Raw genomic sequence first — 15,726 nt, forward strand, 5'->3', positions numbered from 1 at the left:
AATGGGTTCCAAAATTCCAGGGTTTACTAATGTACATTTTTCTCTAAAGTCTTTTGCTGACATGAGATATTGTGTGGGGCACAGGTTCCTCTAAGGTTCTGGACCCAAGCCTAGTGATTCAGTAGTCAAGGGGAGTTTTTCCATTAAACTTAATGGGAGCAGGAATGCCTTGTAAACCATTTGGCTGAATACCAAATTAAAAGAAAATTTAATACACTAAAACTGGCACTGATGAGTCACTCAAAGTGCAATAAATAATGTCCATTAGCACACCTTTATAAAAAGTATGCAAAACTGTATTTAGAGTAAGCATTTAAGTATTGACTGAAAATGGAAGTGGAAATGAAGGCATGTGCAAATCTAGTGAGATAGCCTAAAGTTTACAGTCAAATACTCAGCATAATAATATAGCTCTGAAGGAAAAAGATGTACCTCTCATTGATTAAGGGAGCTGCATCTCTCATTACAGGGTCAAATTTGGCTAACACACAAGTTCCTGATAATGCTGAACCTCTTTCTATCTCTTGGATGAGAAAATGAAGCACATGAAATCTGCAACGGAAATGTTCTATCAGCTATTCATATTTTTGTTCAAAACAGCAGATTTAGTGACTCTAATTTAAGTCTTCTTGTGTTATAAGACTTACTAGAAACATTCAGTGGCAAATATTTGTCTTAAAACCTCATTGTGAATACAACTGTATACTGTGTTGGAGTATACAGTGTTGCTATTCAAAATAAATTCTGACAGAAATTAAACAAGTTTTGTCTGGTTATACAAAAAAAATGATGAAAGCTTCTAATTGTTGCAGTCTTTTTAGCATCCAAAATAATCTCTGGAAGTTTAAGTGAATACAGGTCACAGGAAGTAGGATCGCTTTATTTTACCACCAGAAGTCCAGCTCCATTAATATAAATCAGGACTGATTATACTAGCTTGGGAAAGGGGTGTATTGAAATGCCTCCTAATAAGGCTTCCTCCTTTTTCAACAGCAGTGCTATATATTCTATACACTGTATATTGATATCGTAAGTCAAAACTGATAGAAAGTCATATTTCTAAAACACAGGTAAAATGTGTCCTTTGTTTCACCCCAGTTCTTAACTAAATGCAAAAGATTCTGGGGCAATGCTGCCCATAGCTGATTAAAAAGTATCCCCTACCTCCAACTCTCAAATAAAATTCTGACATTTTGATGTAAAAATTCAACACTCAATAACAAAATTCAATATTTAATTGTAATATTTTAGCTAAAAACCAAACTATTTCTATTTTTATTGTAAAGCCACTGAGGGGCTCAAACTCCTATTAACCTTGTGTCAATCATACTACGTGCTCATGGGGATGGTTTGCAGACATCAACCAAAACAAAACAATTATTTTCCAAGAAAGAATAAATTCTTCACAAAATAGTTTATTTAATCAAAAGCCAAATTGGCACTGCAGAATATTCGCTACAAAATTTTCAAATAGCTCTTAATTCTTCTTCTTACTTGGTGATAAAAATATGCTTTCTTATACCATTTCATAGGTTTATATGTTAGCTCACACAACAAAGAAAAATATAGTACCATGACTCACAGAGTTTACAATTTAATACTTCTCACTTGAGGCAACTGAATGAGAGTAACAAAGGGTCAGAACAACTGATGAACTGCTGCATTTCCTATTGTCATTGTTTTTTCCCTTGTGCAGAGTTAGACGTTATTGTACTGTTTATTTATAATTACACACGCCTATTGTTCAAGCTACTGTCCTCCCACAATCCTCCTCAGGACTCAAGGATAACTCTGTGTGTAATATAAGGATGTAAAGACAAACTGCCAAACTGACCTATACCTGATCTGACATTTAGCCCTGTTGGCCATTTATCCTTCTGGGAAGACAAGTGAGCTACCACTGCGTTACAGAATGTCACTTCCCTTTTGTCTATTCTTGTCTTTAGTTTGGATAAAGGCACTGACAAAAGCAGCATCTTTACTTGGCCTAGTGCTTAGCCAAAACAAAATACTCTGTTTCCTAGTATGGGTAATAGGGGGCCAACATGAAATTCCATAGTGTAGGTGCTGAAAGTGAAGAGGACAACAGCTGCATAACTATCCATAACTTTTTACTTGCTTCAAAAAGCAGCCAGCCAGTCTTAGGTAACAGAGTTAGACTCTTTCTGTTTCTGCATTTCCTCATGTGTTATACTTAGCAGTAGTCTTATCAATTATAAAACAAATAGATACTTTTGTATATCCAATTAATATCTATTTTATCAACAGTTCTAAAGATTAGGCTTTCATTGGTGCACAGATGCAGAGACAAAAGGTACAGGGTGCACTGTAACTGATCGAGGTTTATCATTTTTTAAAGTCACAGAAACAATAATTTATATTAATAAAAGATAATCCACTTTTTAAAAGATAATTCATTTCAACTGGATCCTGACTCAGAAGTATTGTACCCACAGTTCCATTTATTCTATTCTGTGCCTTGGTTTCCATGAAGCCCCCAGTGGAATATTACAATAAATCACTTTTTTCTTTTTCTTTTTTTTTAAATAAAAACATGTCCAAACCTTCCCTTTTTAGGGCTCATAAAATTGTGTACTTTATACCAACTTTCCCAAAAATCATATTGGAAACTGAGTTTATATTTCTGGACATTTTAGAGTTGATACCTCTATCTTTAAACAAAAACACAGTCGCAGCATCCGAACAGTAAAATTCCATCTTCCCTTTTCAATTCTACATGCATTATTTAAACATGCTGCTCTGAATTCTAGCATTAGGCTTTTCCTTGGACCAACAATCAACAACAGCTTTATAATTTGGAAAAGCAGGAAATGTAGGCTATCCAGGATGGTTTCACACACTTGTTTGTAATGTTTTAGCCCCAGTATTTAAATATGATAATCTAATTTTGTAAAAAATGAACTGAAATCAGATTTGCTATAAAAACTTTTTAAATGTAATTTTCAGACTAGCAATCAATGCTTATTCAGTTTCCATGTCATCTCCATCTTCTTTCTCTGCAGATGCTCAAGTGATGTTAAATTAAACAATTGCACAAATTTTAAAAACTAGAGGAAAATTACCATCTTCACTTAATTCTAGTATATAAAAAGGTCCACAGAAAACATTCTTTATGATCATTTTTCCTGAAAGCAAGAATAAAACAATACAAATACTCACACAGTAAAAGTAGAATAAGGCATCTTGCTTACACATTGAGTTGTTTTTAAAATGTGAGACTATAGTGGTGAAATGAGATAACCCCCCCCCACCTAAATGCTTTATTGTAAGAAAAAATAAAGCTGTAAATGTAAAATATTTAAATTATCCCTAATATAGCAGTATGCTGAACCTGATAATAACCCAAAAATACAGATCATTCACAAACATACACTGTATCAAACTGTTATCTACTTAGTATTACACTTCATTACATTCACCCTAAATTTGCGCACACTGAAAACACAGGCTTGTAAACAACATCCCCAATGATGTAATTACAACACAGAAACAAAAATAAAGAAAGCTTAAACTTACAATGATGTGTTATCATAGGTCCAGCAGAGCAAGAAGCCCTAAGGGTACATTTTAGTTTTTTTATCCGTGCTCTGTTCTTGCTGCTGATGTGACTATTCAGGCACATGGTCAAGTTGCAATCAGCTTCTCTCTTAGTGATGTATGAGAGCTGTGCTGATTTATCTAGTCTTTTTGCAGCAGATTAGCACTAATGTTCCTGCTTCTGCATTCTACCTTCTTTGACAGTAGGCTCTGCAATATCATTGGCAATCTAAATTAAAGAGCCAGCAAGGTAGCACAGATTTCTTTTCCTGTAAAACAATTGCTACGTGGTCTCAAACAAGAATACCACTATTTAATCTACTGAACTTCTTTTTCAATATCCACGCTGAGAATGTTAGTCAGATACAGAAGAATGGGTCCAAAAGACTGCTATAGTTCAAAGGTCTTTTTATGAGTTATTCTGTTAAAAGGATTATACTTTTGTGCAGATAGCCCCAGGCAGGCAATACACTGACTTTTCAGCGAGAAACATGGGATATACACTATTTATAAGACAAAGATACTATACATGCACAGAGAAATCTAGTTTATAGCAAATAAGTGGTCAACATGAAATTTAACTAAGAAATTAATAAAAATCAGGCATGTTTGCAGTTTCGAGGTAAAAGAACTTAGCACCCATTTGCTTAAACAATATTTCTCTACATTGCTTCCTATGTGCTAGAACAAACTGCCTCTTTTTCAGCAGAGCAGAAGTATTTTACACTATGAAACTGGTCAAATCAGCGTACTTGGATATAAAATGTAGTAAGAAGAAACTGAATAAACTTTTGTTACTGTTTTGTCTTTCCAATAAAAAAGTAATATCTTAGCAGTAAAACCCTATTTTTAATTCATAAAATTTTCTGCCCAAGAAATGACGAGGTATAATATTTAATTATAAGAACCATTAAAACATTTAGGGAAAAATGAATGTCTGACAACATTTATTCTTGGAAAATTCTGAACATCCAGATTAGTTTGGTTACTGTCTAAATCAATCATATCACACTATTCCTTTTATCCCTTTCTGACTACACAAAAAGATTAGTATTCTTCTCTGCCTTTAAGAAATGAAAATGATTCTTGAATATTATTAAATAAACAAGTCACTTATGTCACTGGAACACTGGGAGTATTTGAATAGCAGACAAGACTCATGGAGTCCTACTCCCTGATCATGACTAGCATTAATTTTAAGTAGGTTATGTGGAGTTTTTTTAGGCTAAGCAGGATATTGCCAAATAAGGAAGGGTTGTATTAATTTACCGTTTCATGATACACTCTAAAACAGAACACAACAAGCTGCTATTTTATTCTCATACCTGAAATTCCATAAATAATCATAGTAATTAAAAATTCAGCAGCTTTAATCACAAAGTGCTTTAGATTTTATATATACATGAGTATTTTTTTTAAATGTGGAAGTGTGGAAATGATTTAAAAAGAACACAGTAGTACTTACATAAAACACTAGTCCAGAAAATAATGAATAACCCTAAACCTAACTGAATTTCAGATCAGAACAATGTAGTCATTTAAAGTCTGGATACCAGAATGCTCTTACAAAGAGATACTATGGGATTTTTAATGGCCACAAGTAAATGGAAGCTCCTTCCCTTGAAAGATGGCACTCTCCAAGTAAGCACTCTTAGCCACTGGAGACAACGGTCCAGTGTTGTTTCAGAAGGATTCCCAAAACCAGTACAATGTCTATCACACAAATGCAAGAGTACATGAAGTGTTTCTACTTGTAGAACTATGATAAAGCTCTTGCAGAACCTTTGGGATGAAGGTGTTTTATAAAAAGTGCACCTTTACCTAACAGAAATGTAGTCTGTTAGGACCAGACCCAGTAAAGGATTTAGTCCCTAAATTTTAGATACTGCAGTAACTAACTTCTAGGTGCTGTGCCCCCATAATGGAATCCAAAAATCAGCACATTTAGCCAAGGACCAGACAAAGGAAACAGTATGCACTTGGATTTGCCTTTAAATCTTTCCTGCCTTCCCTCATGACAACCCATGCCCCAATATGCCCTGAAGAAATTACCACTTTGGAGAATAACATAATTCAGTCACAAGGTGCATTATGTCCTTAGTATGATGCAGTCAACAAGAGTGCTAAGTGCTGCCAGTTACAATGACAGCATTAATGATGTGGACACCGTTTCACCAGAAACTGGAATAAGACTTAGTCCACCTAAAGCCTTGTTACGCATTGCACTTTTTGCTGCTCATATGTTGACTGGTCTTAGTACTAGTTCAAGTTTGAAGCATTTGAACCTTAGGTGCTTTTGGGGGAGCTATTTCCCCTGCCTTGAGAAGGAAGCCCCAGCTCAAGGGGACCCATCTAGCCCCCTATCTTTTTGCTCCTAGGTCCCCTCCTGGATCTGTCTGTGGTCTGCAACCTCACAAGTTAGCATGTGCTATGCAGGCTGTTTGCATGGGCCTGCACCCCTTGGGGGTGGAGGGGAGTTGGCTTGATGCCAGAACTGCCCCTGGCCAGTAGCATTTCTGGAGTGGGACGTTTGTCTGCAGAGAATAAGAGGGTGGGGGAAGGGATACTGCATCATGGGATGCTGAAGGACTGCAACTTGGGTGGCTCATCACTGGAGAGCAGCCACACATTAATGGAATATGAGCTGGGTAACAAGGATCAGAGATAAACCTCTCCTGGAGCGGTATAACTTTAAGCCACCTAAAGTGTGCTTAAAACAAGTTTCAGATATTAATGTGCAAACAATCCAGGAGCTAAGAGCTTCAGCAGCTTCCTAAAATTTATGTGTAACAAGGACCCTAATCTCATATAGGTAAAGTCCACGCTAGGAAAAAAAAAATGTGTTGGCCAATCTACATTGAAATATTATTGCAGGAACGTGAGAATGGAAGGAGCCTCTAAGTCACAAACAAGACATCACATCATATATTTCTTTGCATAAACTGACAAAGGTCAATCTTAAAAAGCAATTAGGGTTTTGTCAATTTTTTTTTTGGTTGGGGGGGGTGGGAGGGCTCCATTAGTGCAGAACCAGTACTAGACTTTTGCTGAAGCCTGGAAGCAAAAGCTGTTCAAGTACAGGCCGTTAGATCTTCCTCTGCAGATCTCTGGGGTTGAGCAATGAGAATATCTTGCAAACCTGCAGAACACCCCACCACTACTCAAAACTGATGAGATGCCTCATGGTATCCAAAACTGTGCAACAGTCAAGGGACATCTACTTTGAGCATATTACCTGCTATCACCTTTATGCAGAAAGCCAGCCAAGACCACCTGCCAGAAGCAAGACCAAGGGGACAGACTGAAATGCCCCCACAATCATCATAGACTGTTTAATACCGTTAAATGTTCACCAACCCAGCAACTGTATAATGTGTGCTAAAATCCACTGTCTATGTCTTACAACCTGGCAGCTCTCACTGATGCAATTACTGTAAACAGGAACTTGCCTTCCCCTTCTTTCTATAGTGTTGGTCTGAAACTTCCTACACACTCTACCCAAGCTAATGTAGGCTGCATGACTACCTGCGTGTTTTAAAGCTCTTCTCCATACCTTTTCTAGTCTAAGTTCACTGTCAGAAACATGCATAAACAAAAGTATATGCAGTATTCCATGAAGGTGTCATCAGGAGCCAGTAGGCAAAGTTATGGAAGTAATTCTAGGCTTCTCAACAGAGTTTATCTCAACCAGCTAACATTTACAATTGCCTTGTCTATATTAGCATTTCAGTATACACTAATCAATACATCTTAAATACCTACCTTTTTACCTCTGCAGATATTGTCAAGGATAAGACATCAGATAGAAATAACTGAGTCACATTAACTTGCATATGGGCTGATGAATGAGTGACAAGATGTGCATAATATTTCCAGTCCCCTATTTTCCTAATTCCTATGTACTTATTGAAGTGACCTTTGAAGGCTTTGATTTTTTTCAATGAATTTTTGGTTTGACTGTATCACTTCCAGCTGGATAAACAAATTCAGGCCCAAAAGAAATTTAACAGGAAACAGAGAGACCATCGTATTGCCATTTGTCACAGAACGTACTATGGGCCCTTTCTAAGCCCTAGTACTTAGCTTAAGTGTTACATACAAACTATGCTAATGACACACTAATACTTCAAACATACAAATCGTTATATGTACTTCCACAGGAAATTACTCAAGGCAATTTAAAGTGTAAAGTCAAACAAATTATCATCTGTAATTGAAAACATGCAATAAGTTTTAATTAAACATGACTCCTCTACTGAAAAAGAAAAAATTTAAAACTTGCAATAGAGGAAGATGGACAATATTTTAAAAAAGAAAAGAATTGAATGAAAAAGGAAAGTAAAAAGCTCCACACAAACTTATTTCCAAGTTGTCCAACTTTATTCATAAAACCTTTTATAATCAGATTTGTTTATCATGAAGATTTGAAACAAAAAAACATATTGAGGAAAATCTGTAGAGCCTTAAGGCAAACTTTAAAATAGTATGGTGCTCCATTATCAAAGTAATAGGCTTCTGAAAAATATCATAATATTAGACTAAGACAGACAAGGAGGAGCTTCGGTGTGCAGGGATAAGCAACATAATTCTTTCTTCAAAATGTAGATTTAGTTTTTTTAAATATGACAATCAAGTCTATAGGTCACACAGATTCCTACCACAGAAAAGGGACCCTGATGCTTTTTTTGCATGGGATCAAGGGGCCAACATTTAAAAAGTGTTCCACACAACTTTCCATTTATGATGAGAGTTTATATATTGTTCACAAGGTGTGCAATGGCGTATGGTGAATGTAAATGCCTATGCAGTGCTTGCAAATATTAAAAAATCATCAAAACACCTCTTGGAAACAGATACGTATTATTGTCTTCCTTTTAAAAATTGAGAAAGTAAGGAAGGAAAGTGAATTAATCTCATCAAAGGTCACAGAGGGTGGCCATTATCATAGCCAGATTAGACAACCTCCATCCTTGTGGCCAGGGATCACAATGTGACCAGATTTACCAGGAACCTACCACAATGACAGACCAAGCACCACCACCTAACACAGCCATAAACTGGTTCAGGCCACCTTGAAAATTCAAGGGACTATAATAATTGGTTTCCCTTGGTCCACAGACCAGCTTAGACCTTTATCTATACAACAAAGCAGCAAATCCTCCTAGGCTAAATACAGACAGTCAAAAACTCTGAGACTGAATTAATTCAATCTTTGCAGGTTTCTGTAAACTGCCTAGATTGAACTGATTAGAAAGTGAACTGATGTTAACTTTTCCAACCTGAAAGGCAGCCAGACCCCTGCTGTGCACATCTCCCAGCCTGACAGCCACAGCAGAAAGCCAGGAGATGGGCGATTCACCCAGCCATGCCCCTCTTCAGCCTCCAGCCTGGTGAGGAGAGGGTGTGCAGGTGAAACACCCCCACCAGACCCCCAGCTGGGGTTTCCTTGGCCTGGGGAAAGGGGAGGAGGAACCCCCAGTGGGATGTTTCTCCCTTTCTCCCCCATGCTTGGAGCTGGTTCCCCTAGCCATGCCGCCTCCTCAGCCTGGGCCAGCTGAAGACGGGGTGTGAGGGGAACCCCCCATCCTGCACTGACTCCCAGTTGGGGTCTCCCCTGTGCAAGGGTAAGGGGGAAAAGGGGAAGCCGCACGCAGGGTTTCTCCTTCTCTCCCTCCACACCCTCTCACCTAGAGCTTGATCTGGGTCAGTCACCCAGCCATGCCCCCTCCTTGGTTGGCTAAGGTGGAAGTGGAGGGAAAACGCTCCCCTCCCCAGCTCCAGACCCCTAGCCAAGCTCTTCTGAGTGCAGGGTGGGAGAGAAGCTTGCAGCGGAGGCTGCTTTTCCCTCCTCCACTCCCTCTTCAGCTGGTATGCTGGCTGAGGAGGGGGCATGGCCAGGTGGTCTCCCTAGTTCCCAGCTTGGGCAGGGGAAGTGAAGCCTCCACTGCAGGCTTCCCTGCAGCGGGGAACTGGGTTGATCACCTGGCCATGCTCCCTCCTTGGCCAGCAGATGAGCTGAGGGGGGAGTAAGGGAGGAAAGGGCCCCCTTATTTGGCTCTGGACCTCCAGGTGGGCTGTGCCTGGTGCAGGGTGGGGGAAGCCTGAAGTGGGGGCTTTACTCCCCCAACCTGAGCTGAGAACTGGGAGCTAGCCATGCCTCTCCCTGTCCACTGGGTGGCCTTAGGAGGGAGCTGGAGGGGGGAAACAGCTGCTCTCCCCCTCCCCCTCCCGCTATGCCTGGTCCCCAGCCAGGCTGTGCCCAGTGCAGAGCGGTGTGTGGATCCTGCAGTGGGGTCTTTACTGCCCCCACCCAAGCTGGGAGCCAGGGCAATCACCCAGCCACACCCCTTCCTGAGCCAGCAGGCTGGCGAGAATGGGGGGAATGCCCCCCCCCCAACTCTGGACCCCTCAGCTGTAGGGAAGCCTGCAGTGGGGGGTTTACTTCCACCCCAGCCTGGAGCCAAGCCAATTCCCCCTGTGAAGGAGGTGGAGGTCTGGGGGAATCTGCTCGGCTTTGGGCTGCCTGGGATCTTACAGCTGGGGGCAGGGCTGCCCCGCTCCGTCTGTGAGGTCTGCAGCCTCCCAGGAGCCCATAATCAGGATGTAGCTGAGAGGATACCAAAACTTACCTGGCCCTCTGACCACTACCCTGTGCTCCTTATCCATGTGGGCACAGATGACATGGCTCAGAACAATCCCAGCCAGGTCATGAATGACTACAGGACTCTAGGAGTGGGGCTCAAAGGGTTTGGGGCCCAGGTGGGTTTTTCCTCGATCCTTCCCATTACATGTCCACTGGCACAGGAGGGTGAGAAGAATTCAGGAAGTAAACAGGAGACTGCAGCGCTGGTGCCATTATGAAGGCTTCAGCTTCTACGACCACAATCCACATTTCAGAGGGAGAGCCAGTGAGTTATTGGGAAGGGACAGCCTCCATCTCACTCGCACAGGAAAGAAGTTCTTCTCAGCCAGATTGGCTGACCTGCTTTACTGGGCTTTAAATGAAGTTTGCTGGGGGATGGGCAGATAATCACTAACAGCTAAGTTTGCTGATGACACCAAACTATGAGAAAGTGCAGTCACCCTAGAGGATAGGCTGGAAATCCAGGCCAACCCTGACAGGCTTACAAGGTGGGTGGATCAAAACCTGATGGCATTCAACACTGAGAAATGCAAGGTGCTCCACCTTGGGAGAAAGAACACACACCACACTTAGCTAGCACCACAGCTGAAAGAGACTTGGGGGTCATGATTGACCACAAGATTAACATGAGCCACCAGTGTGATGCTGCAGCCAGCAAAGCAAACAAAACTCTAGCCTGCATCTTCTGATGCATCTCAAACAAGACCCAGGAAGTCATCCTCCCACTGTACTCGGCCTGGGTGAGACCACAGCTGGAATACCGTGTCCAGTTCTGTGCTCCACAATTCAGAAAGGATGTAGAGAAGCTTGAGAGAGTCTGGAGGAGAGCCACATCAATGATTAGAGGACAAGAAAGCAGGCCTTATAAGGAGAGGCTGAGAGACATCGGACTCTTCAGCCTGGAAAAGCACAGAGTTTCAGGGGTGACTTGGTGGCAGCCTATAAGTATATGGGGAGTATAAGGGGTGCGCACTAGGAACTGGGAGAACATCTGGTCACCAGAGCACCCCATGGGAAGACTAGGTCCAACAGTCACAAACTGTGGGAAGACTGTTTTAGGCTGGCCGTAAGGAAAAACTTCTTTACCATCCAAGTCCCCAGGGCCTGGAATAGACTCCCCAAGAGGTGGTGCAGGCACCTATTCTGAATGAAGTGTTAAGAAACACTTGGATGCCTATCTTGCTGGGATCATTTGACCCCTGCTGACTGCTTACCTTTTGGGCAGGGGGCTGGATCCAATGATCTTGCAAAGTCGCTTTCAGCCCTAATGTCTATGTATCTATGGAGCAGAGAGCATAGCTGAGGGCTGCACAGCATCCGGGGATGCTGGAGGATTGTGTGTTAAGTTTAATCACAAGGGGATTTAGGACAGAAGTTCCGTAAACTGGTTTGACCTAAAGCAATTAAGTCAAATGCTACATTCAACCCGATTTATCTTAAACCAGTTTTGTCCATTTTCAAAGTGATTTCTGTTCTGTTACAGGTTTAAACCAGTGTCTGATCACTTAAATTGGTTTAGTGTAACTTCTGTCCTGAGCCCTAGTGGAAAAGTAGATTATACCAGTGTTCAGAACAGAAGCTATACTAACAAAAGGATTTTTTGTCAGTTTAAATGTGTTCATGATAAGGCTTTTTGCCAGCACTGCTAAGTCAGTTAATGTGATTTTTTTCTTACGGCATGCCAAAAAACTTTTAAGTATAAACCTTGCCTCAATGACTCTGGGAAGATTGAATAATCAATGATGTTTAAGGGAAATAAATCAGTAACAACATTTCAACCCCAGGGATCCAGTTTACATTTCAAGGCTTTCTCTGCATGGAAAATGGCAGGAAACTTTTTTCTAAATGGAAGATGAGATTAGCCTTGAAATGCAGAGCTCCCCAGAAAATCAAGGAAGTCTAGCAGCAGCAGACGGCACAAGCCACAAAGGTAGCTCTGTAGGCACCAAGGATCAAGCAAGAACAAAACAGGAAAGCTAATATGTTGCTGCCATATGGACTATATAAGCCAGCTGTGGCAAAAGAATGAGACAAAACTACTACAGAAGCTATAATATTTGATGACTTCATTCTGCTCTTATTCTTGGCTTTACCTCTCTGGATAGCTAGCATGGACCCTGAATTTTTTTTCTTAAAATAACAGAAGTATAACCCATGTTGATAGCCTCACATTTCTAAAAATTGTTCTATACTTCTGTTTATGACTTAATGGCACTTTTGTGAACATATCCTTTTTTACCTCCTACAAATAAGGTTGCACCAATGCAGGTCAAAGGTTGAAGATTAGATAAAAGCAACATGACTGTTGCAAATTGTTATGATATATCACAACACAGGGTATCACATGATTTAAATGGCTTTCCCCCCAAATTTCCCTTAAACACTTTGTGACAGATGGAATGTAGTTTATCATTACATTTATATTTAATCACCGCAGGAGGTGAGTTTAACTTTCCCCCAGGTAAGTGAAACAACTTACCTCAGTGGATGAAGAGCCTGGCCCATGAGACATCAGAACAGATTTCTATTTGAAATGCGGCCTGTGAGACAGCATATCAAACCTGTGAAACTTCATATTAAAAGTCCCTTAATTAGGCCTTTTCTAACAAAGTCTTAGAGAAAACAAAGGGATTAAAACTACTGGAAAAAACTAGTTTGGAGATTGGGAGTGCTGCCCTAGATGAAGGATCTGCCAACTAAACCAGGTAGGAAAGAGGGATGTAGCAGAAGACATCTCTGGACATAGCACAAAGGATTCCCGCCCCCCCGCCACATGGAATAGTAGGACTGGGACTCTAACAGGCAGGTGGTTGCCAAGAACTACTCTCTGGATATATAAGGCTGCCTTTGTTCTATAACTATGCTAAGACTTTCTATACAGTTTAGCTTATTGTATATTTAAATCTAATTATGCAATCAGTTCTTTCTGCTTTTCTTTCATTTTCTTGCCATTTTAAAGAAATTTTGTTTTTACTGAGAGATCTAATGGTGCCTGTGGAATTGGCACTCTACCTGTGACTAGAAAAGGCAACTCCTTTTAGCACCTCTTAAAAAGAAATGCTGAAGGGTAAAATATTTCTGGCTGCTAAACCTGTATTCCAGAAGGCCTGGATAAAAGTCTTCTCTCTCAAGGAGTAGGGACTGACCTAATTTACAGGGACTTCCCCTGATTTTATGGTCCCAGCACAGTGCTAGTCACCATTTTGGTGGTGGAGCATGGCAGACCCTCCCCATGCCTCTGGTTGGCCAAGAGGCCCCAGAAGTCCTACCCCTCCCCAGAGATTGACAGATGGCCACCTGTCAATCTCCAGGGAGAGGCGGGACTTCCAGGGCCCCTCAGCCAATTGCGGGGCAGGGGGGCACCATGCTCTACCACAAAAATCTCCCTCCCCTCCCTCCCACTTCCTTCTCCTAGTGTTTCAGGACACCAGGACTTCCCACCTCTGTTTTAACTCCTTTTTTTCCTCCTCTTTCCCCACTTGCTGGCCTGTTCCAGCTTTTTTATAGTCCCCACTTCTTTTTTTGTGAGGACTAGACTTTTTCATGGGGGAACCTACCGAATTCATGGTGTCTGAAAAAAAGTCATATAATTGCAAATTTGGTAGGTCCCTATCAAGGAGGTATGTTGCAAAAGGCCTGATAAGGGATACTCTTCAGGTGAAAGGAAGAAACTCAAATGAGGGTTGGATTCTGGCTTCACTGAACACTTTCATCTACCAGTTATGAGGGACAATCCCACCAGAGTTATAAATGCTGTTGTGAATCAAATATAAGGGTGTTTATTAGGGCTATGCAAGGCTTCGGAAGCAGCCCCAGATCCGAAGTGTGGGCTCATTCAAGCTGACTGAAGCAGTTCAGAGCTTCCAAAGTGCTTCGGAAAAGCTTCATCTGAAGCTTTGGATGCTTCAGATGCTGAAAGAGAAAGTTAGAAGAGAGAGGGAGAACAAGGCAGAGAGGGGGAGGGGAAGACTAACATATGTAGGTGGCCAGTGAGAAGGATTTCTCTCTGGCTGCCTTTCCAATGACAGCGTCTGGGAGGAGGGACTTAAAAACAGCATAAAAGCTTCTGTTTGGAGGTGTGCTATGCCTTTTGCTAGCTTGTTCTCTCTCAGGAACTGTGTGAGAAAGGACAGACTCAGGCATCTCACCTTGGTTACTTTACTCAGTAGTTGAACTTGCCTGCTCCTTTTTGTTGTTAGAAAGAATTGGATAGGATTTATCTTAGCACCTCTTAGTACTATTCAATTCATTTCTTTTAATTTATATTTGCTCTTTTTTTTGTTGCAAACTTTGAAAAAAGAAAGCTGTGTTTTCCCTGCCAGCATGATCCATCATTGTGCAGGGAGGCACACAGATTGCACACATGTGCACACACATACACACACACACACACACAATATAAAGAAGAAAAATCAGATAGTCATAGGAGAAGACAGATAGCACACAATTTTTACATAGCTCTTAACACTGAAGCAAACAATCAAAGAAGAGTCCAGTACACGCACGCAACAGAGGGAATAAAACACGCAACACAAAAGGAGTGACACACACACCTTTTGCAGCACAGGAAAGATTAATATGAAGTGTGCTGGAAAGGCAGGTGCCAGGTCTTCTGGGGAGGGGGGGAGAGGGTGTAAGGGGAGAGCTAGAGCTGCAAGCCCCCCCACCCGCCTCCCACCCCCAAACACAGACACATTCTCTTCCCAAGCAGCCATGACATCAGTGCTGCCTGTGGAAGCAAGGAGGTGGGAGCAGTGTCTGCACCTGATGTCTCTGCACCTGCACCACCTCCCCTCAGCACAGAAGTAGGCATCAGCAGTGGAATCACTGTCTCCTCCACCCCAATGTAATCTTTTACCATGAGCCTCCCACTGCCAGAGGAGGAGCTGGAGCTGGAACCAGGGATGCTGAGCACACTGACTCAAGCAATTCTGGGGACTGCGGGGAAATCAGAGTTTGTGCTCCACAGCCCTCAAATTTCCCCTAGACCCAGGTCCCACACAGCAAGGGAGATCATGGTGGCCACGAACCACATGGTACAGGGTTGGCTTGTTGGACAGGCTGAGCTCACCCGCTGGTTCATGGTAACCGACAACGGGGCCAATAGAGTGAAGGCTCTCTTTGATGCCAACTTTGTTAGCACCCACTGTGTGGCACACAGGCTGCACCTAATAGTGAGGGATGCCTTGGAGGGGGACAGGGCTACCAGTGACAGCACTGCCACCACTACTGCTACAAGCCAGCTGATTTTGAAATGAAGAAAGGTGGTGGGCTACTTCCACCGCAGCATCAAGGGGGGACAAGATGTTGTGGGAGAAACAGGCAAAGCTGAGCATGCTGCAGCACAAAATCATGCAGGATGTGGAATGTAACAGGGTTCTTCTTGAGACCCTGTTCTTAAGGAAAAGGGGACAGCTGAAAATAATGAGACCATGAAGAGGGTGGGCCCCAGCCCTCAGGTGCCAATGGCAGCTAAACCCTGAGGATAAAAAAGAGAGGAAGATGAGGAAAGGTACCTTTGGATA

The 15,726-nt window shown here is 41.8% G+C and overlaps 1 protein-coding gene across 4 annotated transcripts in view; it reads right to left on the minus strand.

Annotated features, from left to right (window-relative positions):
* The window catches only part of RAPGEF4 (Rap guanine nucleotide exchange factor 4), a 285,020-nt gene that overhangs the window by 182,316 nt on the left and 86,978 nt on the right, over positions 1-15,726 (minus strand). The window contains exon 1 of one of the 4 annotated variants that reach the window (XM_019554379.1): positions 3,538-3,742. The exons of the other annotated variants lie outside the window; for them this stretch is intronic. The gene's annotated coding sequence lies outside the window, so the exon portion shown is untranslated. Of the gene's footprint in view, positions 1-3,537; positions 3,743-15,726 lie in introns of those variants that run through there. 4 annotated transcript variants of the gene reach the window in all.

Source organism: Crocodylus porosus, unplaced genomic scaffold, assembly GCF_001723895.1.
Source record: "Crocodylus porosus isolate Cpor-Errol unplaced genomic scaffold, CroPor_comp1, whole genome shotgun sequence".
NCBI classification, from domain to species: domain Eukaryota; kingdom Metazoa; phylum Chordata; order Crocodylia; family Crocodylidae; genus Crocodylus; species Crocodylus porosus.